Genomic DNA, 16,126 nt, shown 5'->3' with positions numbered 1-16,126 from the left:
CTTTGGGAAATGATTAGGTCATGAAGTCTCTGCTCTTGTGAATGGGATTAATGCCCTTATTAAAGAAGTTTGAGGGAACTTGATTGCCCCTTATGCCATGTGAAGATGCATGGAAGTACTATGGCCATGTTGCCCTGAATGTGTCCAATCTTGTCTGATCTTGAAAGCTAAGCAAGGTCAGGCTTTGTTAGTATTTGGATAGGAAACATAGAAGGCACCGTCTCTGAAACAGAGAACAAGCCCTCACCAGAAAGTGCCAATGCCTTGATCTTGGACTTTCCAGCTGCCAAAACGGTGAACAATAAATTTTTGTGGCTTATAAATTACCCAGTCTAAGGTAGTTTGTTATAGCAACCTGGAATGGACTAAGACAGTATAGTTCTCCACAATAATGTCTAACTCCTATACTTAATACAACTATCCTGGAATTTTTTAAAACTTAATATTCTTAATCTTCTTTAGCAACTTAGCATTGAATTCCAGCTATGGATACTAGATCATGCATAATTTATTCTTTCATGTTCTTTCATGGCTTGCTTTGGAGATACCTCTTCCACTGAAATATTGAATCACTCAGTTGCTTTGAACTTCATGGGGTATCAATTTGCTTTCTCCTGTTTATAGTAGAAACCTGTTGGTCTTTATAAATGTTAAGATAACTTCTTCCATTTACTCTTTACATGAATGTTTTAATATACTGAGGTGGTTTTACCTAATTGATTTCCCTTAGCATCTTTTTAGCAACCACATTTGGCTCCGTACTCAAAAAGATTGTATTTGTTAGTGTATAGCAATGTCTTTTAAAACAGACTCAAAATTTCAGTGGCTATACAAAGAGTAAGGGCATAAGCAACCCAGAGTTCCTGGGTATAGGATCAGGAACACAGGAACTTGCAAACTTATTGCTTTACCATTCTCAATGTGTGCTTCTAACCTGAGGGTCCAGCCAGGCATCCTTGTTTTTCAAACTGGCAGGAATTGAAAGACAACTCTTTCCCATTAGGGACATGACCTCGAAGTTTTGTGCATTACTTTTAAACATATCCCACAAATAAGTCATGATTTCATGTACCTGTAAAAGAGAATGAGCAAAGTTATATATAGCTTTAAAGGGAAAATTATGATAAGTCAGCAGAGATCTTACAGTGATTGTATCTCTTCTTAGTCCAATTTCAATAGAAAGTGATCTGGTTTCATACAGTCATAGGCCATGAATTCAGTCAGGAGGGTAGACTGGCAGATTAAGTGCCCCAGTAGGTTAGCTCAATCCAGGGGGAAGTGGAAAGGCTGAGAGAAGGTGCTGTTGTAAGGCGGGAGCACTCTCAGAAGGTGCAGCCATGTTCAGGATGTGGAAGGTTCCCCACTCCCTTTCAAAACGTAGTTTTGAGTTTAATTCTTAATTAATTTACTTTTAAATTAATTTTCAACCTTTCTTTCCAAGTGACATGCCCAGAGCGGAGCAGCAAGCCAAGTACAAGTACCCCCAAAGCAAACACATTACAAAGGAAAACCAAATCACATTTCAGGCAAAGTTTGTTGCTTGCTTAAGTACTCATGTACTCTCCATCCAAATCTGTCAGGGGAATTAGAGCATTTGTTTTATGCCAGCTTACCTGGAAACCGGAGTAATCTCCCTACCACTCCTTCAGACTATTTTAGACATGGGGCTTGTTAACCAGACTGGATCTGGTTGATGCCCTGACAATATAATGTTAAAGAGTCTATACATTTTCTTAACAAATGGAATGCACATTTGAAGGAAACAGTATGGAAAATGGTTAAGGGCACTAGATCTTCCACTTCCCAGTTGGTTAACCTTTGGTCAGTTAATATAACCTCTGAGTTAATTCCTTCATCTGTAAAATAAGCACAGATTTACCTATAATCTAATTTTGTGATTAAACAAGATGGTACATGATGTATGTAGAGTGCTACTTTGTGGATAGTTTATTATTTAAATTATTTAATAACTAGTATATTATGTAATAACATGTTAACTGCTATTATGTTATCTTAGTGATGATATGTTATAAAATATTGAATTAGTCATAAAATGGTAGTCTTGGAGGTAGTAGGAGATATCCTTTCTAATGAATAATAATACATGATGGTCCTGAATCCAAAATTGATTGGAAAAGATAACTTGCCAAAGGACTTTTTCTTAAAATTTATTTTTAATTGTACGCATTTGCGGGCTACAGTGTGTTTCAATACATGCATACGAGGGTACTTCAAAATTTTGCAGAAAAGTAGAATTGAAAGACAATACAAATCTTTCCATAAACCTTTTTTTTTTTTTTTTTTTTTTTGCATGAAGGGGGTTTTTCAGTAAAGACCAGAAAACCTGTGAGACAAATTTAAAGAGAGCTGTAACACTTCCATGAACTTTTTGAAGTACCCTCATATATTGTACAATGATTCACTTAGGGTGAATAGCATATCCGTCAGCTAAACATTTGTCTTTGTGGTGATTATGGTCAAGATCCACTTTTCTACCTATTTAAAAATACACAATATTATTAGCTATAATCAGCCAAGAACACCAGAACTTATTCTTCCTATTTATCTGAAAACCAAAGGACATTTTTTAAAGTCAGTTTTATTGAGATATACTTGGATCAATAATATACAAACTTCCAACTACAAAGGCTCTAGGCACAGATGGCTTTACCCATTGCACTCTATGAAATAGTAAGGGAAGAACTGTTCCATTCCTTCAGAGAATAGAGTCTGTTTGTTACCAAACTCAGGTACAGCTGCCCACCCTCTTGAGAAGGGAAGAAAAAAGACTCAGAAGTGAAATGGTTGGTGTTAGAAAAGCATAAGTATTCTGCTGAAGGAGATGGTAGGCTATCCCATCTCTAAGATTTAGATTTACTGAGGGGTTTTTAAAGGAGGGAATGGAACATGGGAGGTGAAAAGCAGGAGAGAAGGAGACATGAGCTAGGAGGGGTCCATGTCTAGTAGTCAGGTACAAGGTCTTACCAAGGCTTCATCAGGCTTCTGTTCTCATCTTTGCTATTATCTCAGAACCCTGCAAGATTTTTGAATTGCTCTGGAGTAGACTCAACTCTTTTGCAAAGTCTTTTGCATAGTTTTGCTTCACAGAGCTCTGGTTGATGTGGCTGGTGCCACAGGTCAGCTTCCAGTCATTTGGCCTTGATCCTTCTCAAAACTCAAGTCTCAGCTGTTAGCTTCTCAGCCTTGTTCCCCTTTTAGCAAGCAAGAAAAGAAAGTCAGGGGATGGAAAGAAAGACTGGAGAGAAAAAAAACTGTTCTTCTTAACACCCCCACCCTTGCGGCACAGACACTTTTAGGTCCCAACATGGCTTCAGTCCTACTAACTCCAACATGCTCATTCTATGAATCTAGCATAACCTTGATACAAAAATCTGACAAAGACTGCCGTGAGCCATCCTGCTATAGGGAACGGCATGGGAGCCTGAGTGATACCCCTTGTTCTGCAGGCTACAAGGGGGTCCCATGTGTGTGGTACGGCTCCATGGAAGTTCTTGTTTGTTCACCTTTGGTTGCTTGACGAGGCTTCCCAGAATTAAACAGCCTAACCTTTTGGCTTAGTATGGCTTTGGGAAATTCCCTGGAGTTTCTCAAAGGACATGTTAAAATACATCGAAACTAACTAGTTTATTTAAAGGGCATTTCAGTACTAAAGGTGTTTCTGAGGCATGTTCCCGGTATGGGTTGGCTCCATTTAATTTTGTCATTAATCTTCCTTGTTAGTGATGTGTGCATGGACCCATTGTGGCTGTGGTCATGCTCTTGTACGTGTGGAATGAAGGTATTGTGTTGGATTTCTATCCACATCCCCCAGGGAGGTGGTGGGTCCGAGTGCAGTGGTGCTTACAACCAATTGATCATCAACCAGTTACAGATTTCTTTGTTTTCCCCACTCCCACAGTTTCACCTGATTTACCAAGAGCATGTTCTTTCTTTAGTAATAATAAGAATGATATGGTGTGTTTTTGTTAGTTTGAGTAGGATCATTTAACTTTTCACTTTGTCCCCTGTGCTGTTCCCAGAGTCTATTGGCAGGGAAATAAAAGGTATAAACATTGTGATTTTGATTATAAATTAAAATGATCAATATAGAGTATAAGCAATATTAAATTGTTAACCATAACTAATCAACGTTATTAAAATCAAGTATAGTAAGTATAAGTAAGATTTAAAAAGGGTTAAATTGTGAGTTAAGAAGGTTAAGAATTATAGTTTAAACTAAAAGTCTGATGCTCTTTAAAGCCAAGCATGCTGCTATTGTATAATTTCCTGGCCACGAGCCACAGGCTTTGGGGTGAACTATTGGTGCATGAGTAGATGTTTTTGTCACAGCATGAGTGCCTTGGAACGTTTTGACCTTTCTTTTTCAATAGAAACAAAATAAAAAATGTTTTGATTAAAAGATAAATCAATGTGTAAAAGATTAGATAAAAACATATAAATAAAGCAAGATTTTTGTGGTTGTTGTCCACACTTGCACTAGACATCTCTGGTCCATCTCTTTCTTTCCTCGCCGACACCACACCACCTATTCAGGTCCAACGAATCCTGCGGAGCTGGTCTCCAGCAAAAGACAATGCTGAGAAAGGAAATTACAAGCCAGTCTCATTCATTAACAGATGCAAAACTCCTGAGCAAAATATTTACCCACTGTCTATTAACATGTCAGCATGACTAGGTTGACTTTATCCAAACATTAAGTCATTGTATTAAAACATTAAAGGAGAAACACATATGATCATCTCAATGATGTAGAAAATGTGTTGGTCAAATTCAACATCCAATAATTATGATAGTATTTCCAAGCAGACTAAGAGAAGAGAACATCCTTAATATGAAAAAGAAAATGTACAAAAAGCCAAGAGTAGGCATCATACTTATGGTGAGATGCTGTTGAGGAGGGAAAACTTTCCTTCTACCCTCTGAGCATTCAATAATTCAGTCTATGAAATACACCGACATACGAAAATTAACAGGATGAAATAGGGCCATCACAGGAAAGAAAAGTGAATACCTAGAAACCCAGTGAGTTCTAGAAGCTTAAATACCCTTTTCATACAAGAGAGAGGAGGGGAGATGTAGGCAACTTAGGGAAGGGTAAATGATTTGGGAAAAGATGAATGGACCCTCAGAAGAATAGGTGATAACCTGGGACAAAGTTTACCTGGGCCTGGTGTTGACCTCCAGTCTCCTCTGATACAGTTCAATCTTCCCTGGTTAATGAGATTACCAGGGAGGGAATTCAGGACAATTGAGTTCCTTTTAGAAGATCTGTCTTTAGGCAGATAAGGGAGGTTCAGAGAAAGCCCCTTCCTGCATTTGCTTTTTCCCAAGTGCCCTCAGTCTGAAGTCCAAGGAGGCATATTTTAGAATGGCATTTCCTGAAATTCCTTCAGTGATGAAAGCTAACCCAGAGAGGAAATGAGACTTCTATTCCTCAATATAGTACTTAGGTCTTACTCAGTCTTCCTATCAATGAGAGACAAAGAAATTAAAAGTAAGGGAGTGGAATATGAAGAAATATTTATTATGTAGAGATACCGCTTTAGTATGTAGAAAATTTAAAAATCCATACGTTAAGTGATTACAATCATTAGGAGATTTAGTAAGATTAAAAAATACAAAATCAATTGTTTTTCTATATATCCTAGCAACAAATTAAATTTTAAAATACATCACTTAAAATAGCACTAAAAATCAAATACATAGGCATAAATTTACTTATAAACTTAGCAACATCTGTCAGAGAAAAACCAAAATACTATTGAGAGAAATTGCATAATACCTAGATAAATGAAATTACATATTCGTGGATTGTAAAATCATACATTACTGTAAAAAAAGTGTATTCTTCTAAAATTGATTAATAGATAAATGTAATTCCAATTAAAATCTAAACATTTTAATTGAATTTAATAAGCACTTTCTAAATATCTTTATGGGAATGGAAAGAGCCAAGAGTAGCTTAAACATTCTTGAAGAAGGAGAGAAGGGGGGGCACTTGCTCAACCTTATTTGAAAAATTCACTTAAGGACTTATCAACTGAGTCTGGTATTGGTACAATGATGGACAAATGGACCAATGGAACAGAAAAAGAGCACATGTAGTATATAACAAATAGGATACTGCAGAAGAGTAAGGAAAAGAAAGATTTCTCAACAAATCATACTGGCATAATTAGATATCCATATGGAAAATCCATCATACATAAAAATCAATTTCAGGTGCATTAATGCTGAAATGTAAAATGCAAAGTATAAAGCATTTAGAAGAGAATATAAAAAAACATTCACAGGACTTTTGGGTAAGGGAGGATTTCTTAAAATTCAGGAATAAGGCACAACAGCACTAAACATGAGGGGAAAATGATAAAATTAATGACATTAAATGTATAAATCAAGAATAAATGAAATGAAGAACTATGTTCATCAAAAGACACCATAATGAATTAATGGGTACAAAGCTATACTATCCTAAGTGAATCAATGTATGTATATGCATGTTTTGAAACAACACACTGTATCCCACAAATATGTACAAATAAATGTTAAAGAAAAAAAGACACCATAAAAGAAAGAAATGGAAAGTCACAGAACAGAAAAGTTATTTGCAACACAAATAACTTAGGATTTGAATGAAAATACAGAGAACTTCTATGAGTCAATGAAAAAATATCTAGTGAATCCAATAAAAAAATAAGGAAAAGAATAGACCCTTCTCAAAAGATGAGATCCACAATGGTCACATTAAATGGTAATAGTTCTGCTTAACGTATGCTATGTAACAAACCACCCTAAAAGTCAGTGACAATATAACATTTACTTTATTTACAAACCCGCAATTTGATCAACATGCTATTATCTCTGATTCACTGAGCATGAGCTGGGGCAGCTTGAAATCTTGACTAGAGTCATCTAAAGACTCTGGCACTCAAATGCCTGGAGGCCGATACCAGCTGTTGACTGGGTCTGAACTTGGGCTCTGATGGGACCAGCTACAAGTGGTCTTTCCATGTAGCTGCTTGGCTGCTTAACAGCATGGTGTCCAGATCCGAAGGACAAGCAGAGAAAGAGAGAGAGAACGTGAGCAACCAGAAAGTGTTTTGCCTTTTATCATTTAGTCTGAGATTTCCTGAATAGTATCACTCGTGCTTTGTTCCTGACTTATTTAAGGAAGAATAAGTGGATGGTTGTGGTTAGAGGGGAGGGGAAGGGATGGAAACCCCCACAGGCCACTAGAAACACTTGGCTGTTATACTGAATGAGGGGTAAACTTTGGAGAATTTTGAACAGAGGAACTACTGCTGTGTTTAGAATGGACAGTAAGTGGGCAAGGATAATAAAAGCAGGGACACCAGTGAAGTGTTTGTTGTGAAAATCTAGGAAAGAGGTAATGATAGATTTTCTAGTGAGATAGTAATGAAAGATGTAAAAAATATGGTTAGGTTATGGATATATTTTGGAGGTGGAGCTGATAGACGGCATGTAGGATCTGAAAGAAAGAGGATTCACTGATGACTGCACAGATAGAGTTTTATTGAGTTAGGGAAGATTAGTGAGAAGCAAGTTCAGAGTGAAGATCGGGAGTTCAGTGTTTGGAAAATTAAATAGAAAATGCTTGTCAAGAAAGCAGTTGCCCAAGGTCTAAGGTTCAGATACCCGCAGCGGCTAGCTGCCAAAACCAAAACAAAAGCAAAAAATCAACAACAACAATCAAGAAAGCAGTAGCATTATGTGAATTTGGAGTTTGAAGGAACAGTCCTAGATGGAAAGAGACTCTGTGTGTGTGTGTGTGTGTGTGTGTGTGTGTGTGTGTGTGTGTGTGTGTGTGTGTGTGTGTGTGTGTGTGTGTGTGTGTGTGTGTGTGTGTGTGTGTGTGTGTGTGTGTGTGTGTGTGTGTGTGTGTGTGTGTGTCGTGGGAACCCCAAATCTGAACGGGCACTCGCGTAGTATTTGCCTGTTCCAAAGAATTCACTCGGTTCCATAGGTGGGGACTTGGGTTTATTAGACTTATGGGAGTTGCTGACGGTGGCTGGCCAGCTGGAAATCCATGCCGCCACAGGGTACGCAGAAGTTGTATAGTGAACAGATCAAAGTAGAGGTATAAATCATTTGCATGTTTATGTGTAAACCCTCACCCAGCTGACATAACTTGGAGTACGTGGGAGACCTGGCTGAGTAGATAAGTTTACCTACTCGCTACTCTCCCGGTGCCAGAGTACTTTAACACCAGTGTGCTAACTAGGGTCCCTGCTTCCTCCATTTGTCTTAAAGGGGATGTTCGTCTTAAAGGGGACATGCCATTCCTTGGGTAACTACCTTGGCCAGGGGTAGTTTCCCAGTGGGGAAGGGGAACTCTGGTATGCACGGGGAGAGGGAATAGGTCTATGTCCAGCATTTACCCTTCAACATGGTATCTAAGGACTGAGCCTTGGGCATACTAATATTTAGGGAAGGATCACAGGAGAGATAGTTATAATACAACATATAGCAAGTGCTAGTAATAGAATTGAAATAATTTCAGGAATCCTCGTTGTATTCCAGGAGCTTCTAAGCCACTTCTAAGCCAGTCAGCAAAATCCTCCAGAAAGAGTTAATGGGTTATGTTTATTTTGGTGGGCAATGTTTATATTGCTTCTAGGCATTTCTGTGTGGAATGAAGTCATTAGGCATCTAATCGTGTAACTTCTAGAACATACCCCGCAGAGGACACATCACACAAAAGCTTAGTTCCCTGAGATAAGCTCCGAAAACAAAAATCCTCTTTTCAAAGACAGGAATTCCTGGTTCCTGATAAAACTGATCTAAACGTTTTCCAATCGGAAATGGAATTCTAAAAGTCTGGCTCCCTTACAGGCATTTTTGATAATTTTTTGATAAAAGCTGAGATTTTTGATAAAAGTTTGTTAAGACACTTCCAACCCCAAGGCAGAGGTGTTAACTCCACAGGTCCCGGGTTCTTCTCAGGCAGTGTTTCCTGAGGGCTTTTCTCTGCAGACTTCTCGATTTTCTGTGTAATTCCTCCTCTAAGTCCAAAATAAGCTTTTGAAGAACGAGTTTCAGAGGTTAAATCTTTGGCAGATTGGGAAAGCACAGGGATGGAGAAACTGCGGACAGCATCTGGTTCTTGAGGAGGCCAATTTTAAAGAGGCCAAGGAAAGGGAGGAGCGAACTGGGAGGGAGAAAGGAAAAGATGCAGGAAATAAAACGTGAAAAAGGAATTGTGAAAAAGGAATTGAAAAGGAGCAGGAGCCACTCGCTTATAAACAAAGTGGCACAGTAGAGTCATGCTGGGCCGGAGGTCAATGGGTGGAAACCATCCTTAGCTAAATCTTCTTCAGAGTGTCTCATTCGTTAAGTTTGACTATTAAACCTTTGCTATGGGTTCCCGACAGTTGGTAATATTGAGTCAAATCCATCATGAGATCTTGCATATTGCATTCGATTTCATGGAGAAGGGGGAGATGATAAATTCCACATTTACTTCCATTATGTCTTCCTGTAAAGGGGCTTTCAAATTATTACCTACTTAGGTTTTGATTGATTATGTACTACAAATAGATGTAAATATAACACAATTCAAACGAATTATTGTTAACACACATTTTGAATCACAGGAAATAAAATCAGACTTCAGTATTTATACCTGTTTGGTGCACGGTATGATAGAAGGATCAAGGAAAAACTAAATAGGAAGTGACACTGTTCTCGCATAAAATTCTGTGGGCGATGTGGATTGGCACTTTGAATACAGGGAGATAAAGGACAGATGTAAAATCTTCCACAGCTAAAGAAGGGGACTGCTAATCTCTCTTTTTAAAGGAATGTTGGTAAGTATTAAATTACTATGATTTTTAGATTCCTGTGATAGAAGTCACTGTATCTTCAGAAGAATTTAAACTTATGAAAAATGCTAGACTGAAAAAATGTGGTAGGGGATATCACATTTGTCAAAATTATTTTAGAGGGGTAAGAACATCCCCAAAGCAGTGATGAGTACAAAGTAGGGCCACCCACAGTTAGCACAACATTCTCCTCCTTTTTAATAACTTGCTGTTTTCCTGCAGTGAGAAAATAACTGAGAGATGGGTCAGGTTCTTACCATTGTTCTCCACTGGTTGCTTCCCATTTCTATTGCTTTTTTAATTGTTTCTATGTCCCTGTTTGTGTCTTTTTTGGTTATTTCTTGATGCCCAGTAAAGAGGACAGTGCTGACAGTTTAAGCATTCCATAAATATTTATTATTATTTTCTTCTGTTTATTTTTCCCTTCCTCAAACTATAAGCAATAAAAGAATTGTTTTCTTGAAGCCACTTACATCCCTTTTCTGCAGACCCACAGGAAACATAAACAACTGCTGGGTGAGTTGGCTCTGTGGAGATGAAACATTTGTTCAGTTACCTTTCCTAAATGCAAGGATCATTCTACATTATCATTGAACTATGGTAGTCATTGAACTTATTTTTAGATACAGTAAGCTCCTGCCCCAAGAGCCTGGGTAGCTCAGTCGGTAGAGCATCAGACTTTTAATCTGAGGGTCCAGGGTTCAAGTCCCTGTCCAGGCGTTTGGGCTTTATCCTTATTTTACATTTATTCTCTTGAAAAAGGAAATTTGGGTTAATAACGTTTGACAACTTTTAGCTGTCCAGCGTGAGGAAACGCCAAGAAGTCAGTTACCTTCAACCTTAGCCACTTGCTAAGGTTTGCTACTTTATTCCAAGCAGAAGATAATGTAAGCAGTTTTTAAGTTCCTGAGGAAGTGTACCAAAGGCTTACAGCCCATGGAAGATCAGAGAGCTTCGTCTCTAGAGGAGGTGTTTTTAAAAAGGAACTCGAAACTGTATTGAGTAGTCACCATGTCAACACCTAGGACCTTTACTTTAGATTCCCAGACAAGGGCTGGCGGGTTAGGACGCAGCTTAATAACACGATGCCCACACGTTCGGATCTGCGAGCCGGCCAGTTGCCCCAGGGGTAAAAAAATAAAACAGGTGACACAGCACAGGCAACTCCTTGAGTTTCACGTTCTTTATCCGAAAGTTTGCATAGCTTGCACACCTAAAGATAAAAGGTAGCAGCTGCAAACAAGAAAGGTGTCCTTTTATATTTCTCTTTTTTGGCAAAACGGAATCCAACCGAAATTGTAGCTACCATGTAATGAGCTATAAACCCGGTTTATTATATTTTAGGGGCACCATCCTCTTGAAAATCTTGCGCCCTTGCAAGCAAATAAAAAAATTCTTTTATCCAAACTATTGTCTATGAGATTTTCTGACACAAACAAATGACACTATTCCTCTCTGGGGACGGCGGAATTGGTTCCACAACTCCTCAGATTCCGCCGGAGAAGGCTTCGCCCAGGCTTTTGCTCGGCTCGCTGCTCCTTGGTTCCTTCTGACCAACAAGGGGCTGCGGCGTGAGGGGGACTGTGGGACTTTCAAGCTCGAACACTCCCTGTCAGGTTGAAAGAGTGCAGACCTGGAGGTGATGACCTAAGACCATCTGGTTGTCGGGTAGCAGATTTCCGACCTGTATGGTAAAAAAAAGGGGGCGGTATAAACCATCAGAGACTAAAAGAAATAAAAAAGACGAATATTTTCTCAGCACCAAAAGGTGATCTTAATTATTAAAGGGAACAATGCAAGGCCACACGTGCCAGCTAGCAGAGTGGCGCAGCGGGAGCGTGCTGGGCCCATAACCCAGAGGTCGATGGATCGAAACCATCCTCTGCTACAAGCTTTCCAAGCACCCCCCAGCTTGGGGTTTTACTGGCACTTACTTAACTATTCCTAGAGATAATCACTCTCATATATAATCTCTCAGTTATAATAATCATGGTCGTTTTTTCTTTCCCACCTTTCTTTGAAATCCTGTCATTCTCCCACAAAATGATTCCCAAACTCATCTGCCTATCTGACTGTGGCATACTCCCTCGCAAAGTAAAATTCCTTCCCCCCTGCTGTCCAACAAAACAATTGAAATTTATTCATTCAATTGAGGTATTCCTGTATCCGCAATTTCATGGAGAAGGAAGTGACAAATTCCACATTTACTTCTGATTCTCGCCAGGACATTCTCTTCCCTATTAATGATTTGCTTTTTTCTTACATCCATAAATATTTGATCAAATATTTGATTAAATATTTGATTTAATAACTTTATTAAAACTCCCGACTAGTTGCTTTTCACTTCGTTGTCATCACTTCTGTTGGTTTTCTTTGTCATTGAAAAGGTTCTTTTCGGGTGCCCCATGAACAAGTGCATATTAATTGTTCAATAAACGTTGAAAAGATAATCAGTTTGTCCTACCTCTTGAGTCTCACCTTCTACAAACTGTAGGTAAGTAAATAAGGATTCTTGTGTTATAGTATTTTACATTCCTTAGAGGGAATGGTTTCTTAGTGCAAACAGAACAAGTAACAGCTCAGCAGTGAATACCAAGCAATGCTCAGAGTACATGAATACACTTCTGTTCAATGGTAGCCCATAGAATCTAAACCATCTCCTCAGCTATCTTTCCTGGGTCCAGGAATGAATTTACAATATGAACGAACAATAATGATTTTGCCGAAACCATTTCTGAATATGAATACGAGTGCCTTCTTAGGGCCTATGTGGTTTAGTTGGTCGAGCACCAGACTTTTACTTATTTTGAAAATCAGGGGTTAAAAAAAAAAAAGTTAGGGTAAACTCTTGTCCAGATGTAATGGTATTTTCTCCCTTGTGTAGCAAGCTTCCTCTCTATGTACTTGAAAGGCTGTACTTAAGGAACTATATCCAAAGTATTTCATACACACTTGGATGTGATTTAAATGGTAAATCTAAAGTATCTTGGAAGGTGGTGAGTGTATTTTGTATGTGGAAGACATGGATCATAGATGGCCAGAGGGCAATCAGGTAGGCAGCCTCCAAGATGACCCCCAATGATCACTACCTCCTGATATTCATGCCCTGTGTAGTTCCCGACCTTATTGTATCAGGGTTGGTCTTTGTGACCAATATAAGTGATGGATCTGGCTCTGGAGAAGCCCATGTAGAAAGGAAGTGAGGCTTCCTGTCAACGTCCACTAGAGAGTTTGGAAGGCACTCCCCCAGGCCCAGTCAAGCCTTAGGACGACTAGATGCCTAACTGGCTTCTTGAGTGCAACCCCATGAGAGACCCTGAACTAGAACTACCCAGATAAGATACCCCTGAATTTCTGACCCACAGACAATGTGAGATGATAAATGGTTGTTGTTTTAAATCATTAAGTTTGGGGTCATTTGTTACAGTAATAGATACATAATACAAATCTCAAAGCAAGCTTAGGACTTAAGGCTTCCTGGACTCTCCAGGAAATGCACATCCAGGAAAACTATGTGCTACAGGTCCACCTCATGGCTTTAACATCTCAGAATGTGGATGTTTTCCGTTTCCTTCACTCTGGATTCCTAAGTGGCAAGACAGCTTTTCCTGCAGTTTACTGGGGGTGATGGTTAAAGTTTCTCTCTATGTCATTGTCAATCTGAATGTATACCACCAGGGACATGTGCTAATATAGGGTGGTTTTCCATTTTGAGTAGCTTCCAGTGACTTCAGTTTGCCTCAGTTTAGAAACTGACAAAATATAAGTCCAATTTTCCCTCCATGAGCAAGAGCTCCAAAAGCAAAAACGATTTGGTGTTATGGTGTGCTCTGCTTACCTGTGTTCTCATTTCCTTTTAGAATTTTTTTTTTTACATGAATCCTCGGTGTCTTCAATGTTTCATTACTGTCATTTTCTAAAATAAACTTTTAAAGAGTTGATTTAGAAAATAGCTTAATAAAAGTACAAGTCAAACGGGTAGAGGTAAATGAATTTTCTCACGGAGAGCCTATAAATAACCTCCATCTAGATCAAGAAATAAAATATTACCAGCACCTCAGAAACTTCTTTTATTCTACCTTTCAGTCACTTTCCCTTCTTCCTCTAAGGTAACCTCCATCCTGATTTCTAACACCAGAGTTTAATTCTTCTTGTCCTTAAAATTTATGCAAATGCAGTCATACTGTTTGCCCTCCTTTGTGTCTGGCTTCTTTTATTCAATTATGCCTGTAAATGAATTCATATTATTAAGTGTAGCAGTAGTTTCTCCATTTTCACGGCAGTAGAATGTTCCATTGTATTTATATTACACAGTTTATTTATTCTACTATTGATGGACATTTACACTGTTTCCATTTGGGGGCTATTACAAGTAAACAATGAAAATGAGAACATTTCTGTATATGTCATGATGTGTGTATGTATGCATTTTTGCTGAGATTATACATAGTAGTAAAATTGTTGTATCACTGGGTATGCATAGGTTCAACATTATGAGATATTGCCAAATAGACTTCCAAAGTTGTGATAATGATTTCCACTCTTTTTAATTTTACCGTCCTGCTAGGTGTATAGTGATAACTCAATGTGTTTTAATATGCATTTCCTTGACTAATAACGAAGCTGAGCGTACTTCATATATTTATAAACCATTCAGATACTATTTTTTTGTAAAAGGGCCTTTCAAATCTTTGTACTTTTTCTATTGGGTTGTCTGTATTTTTTTATTGTTGGTAAGTATTAATTTGCGTGTTATTGATAGGAGACTTGTATCAGTTACATGTGTTGGAAATATCTTTTTCACTCTGTAGTTTGACTTCTAACTCTCTTAATAATGTCTTTTGATAAACGGAATTTCTTAATTTCAATATAATGCAATATACCAATATTTTCCTTTAAGGTTAGTATATTCAATATCCTGTTTAAGAAGTCTTTGCCTATCCCGTGATCATGAAGGTATTCTCCTATGTTATCTTCTAGAAGCTTTATTTTTTCATCTTTCACATTTAAAGCTAAAATCAACCTGACAATTTTTGTTCATGTAATATGGAGGACAGTATATATTTTTTCCCTCTTAGATATCCAAAGGATGCAGTACCATTTATTGAAAAGACAATCCATTTCCCCACTGCTGTACAATAGTATATCTTTCACAAATTTTCTACAAATGTTTGATTCTGTTTCTGGACATTCTATTTGATTACACTGGTCTACTTTTATATCCTTATGCAAACTGCATACTGTCTTACTGTAGCATTATAATAAGACTTGATATTTGTCTATGTGCATACTCTCCTTTTGGTTATTCTTAGGCTTTTGCATTTCTATATAATTCCATATAATTTTTATACAATGTTTAGAATGAGCTTGTCAATTTTCACAACAATACTGTCTTTTAATTGTAATTGCACTGACTTTATAATTCATTTTAAGGACAATTGTAATCTTTATAAATACTGATTCTCCCATTTAATGAATATAGTATATTGTTACATTAATTTAGGACTTCTTTTTTTTGAAGATGACTGGTAAGGGGATCTTAATCCTTGACAGTGTTGTCAGCACCACACTCTCCCGAGTAAGCCACAGGCCGGCCCAAGGTCTTCTTATATCCTCTTGGCAATGTTTTGTTGTTTTTTGAATTGAAGTCCTGCAGTTTTGTATGACTTATTTCTAGGTTAAAAAATGTTTTTGAAGCTATTGCAAATAGTATCACTTTAAATATTTTATGGAAGCATAACATACATATGTACATAAAACTCCACATGTAAGTGTAAACCTTGATGAATTTTCACAAACTGAACACAGTCACATAAACAGCACCCATTGAATCAAAAGATAATGTGTTATTAATTTATTAGGGAATGCAACCTCAGGAAAGACTGCTTAGATGAAGAAAGTGGGAAGAATTTATCCATCAGTCACTATCTCCAATTGGCCCAAGTTTTGCTCCATGGAGCATCAACAGCCCCGCACGTATCTCTTATACTGAGATATTTGATATAATTTTTTTATTTCAGGCTTATTTTTTTGTTTGTTTGTTTGAGGTCATTTTTTTATTTGACATTTATTTAATTTTTATATTTGAGATCAGTAACTCATGTCTGAGCAGCAACAGAGAAGCCCTATAGCAGGAGATGAGATGCTAAGCAGAGGCAAAAGGTAAAGTCCTGTTGGTTTTTGCACAGAAGTTGGTTGCCATGACTACTGGGGTAAAACAAGTGGCCAAGAAAAGATGACAAGAGAATCTGAGGTAACACATA

At 37.8% G+C, this 16,126-nt stretch overlaps 1 protein-coding gene and 3 non-coding genes across 4 annotated transcripts in view; 2 read left to right on the top strand and 2 right to left on the bottom strand.

Moving 5' to 3' along the window:
• Positions 1-16,126, bottom strand: part of LOC134377918 (histone H4) — a 734,914-nt gene that overhangs the window by 511,640 nt on the left and 207,148 nt on the right. The window lies entirely within an intron of this gene.
• LOC134379352 (U7 small nuclear RNA) lies at positions 2,317-2,378 on the bottom strand. Its single transcript, XR_010023752.1, has one exon. It is a non-coding gene; the product is annotated as a U7 small nuclear RNA (small nuclear RNA).
• On the top strand, positions 10,511-10,583 carry TRNAK-UUU (transfer RNA lysine (anticodon UUU)). The gene has a single exon. It is a non-coding gene; the product is annotated as a tRNA-Lys (tRNA).
• Positions 11,680-11,751, top strand: TRNAM-CAU (transfer RNA methionine (anticodon CAU)). Its single transcript has one exon. It is a non-coding gene; the product is annotated as a tRNA-Met (tRNA).

This window comes from Cynocephalus volans, chromosome 5 (genome assembly GCF_027409185.1).
Source record: "Cynocephalus volans isolate mCynVol1 chromosome 5, mCynVol1.pri, whole genome shotgun sequence".
NCBI lineage: Eukaryota > Metazoa > Chordata > Mammalia > Dermoptera > Cynocephalidae > Cynocephalus > Cynocephalus volans.
This window is presented reverse-complemented; position numbering and strand designations above follow the sequence as displayed.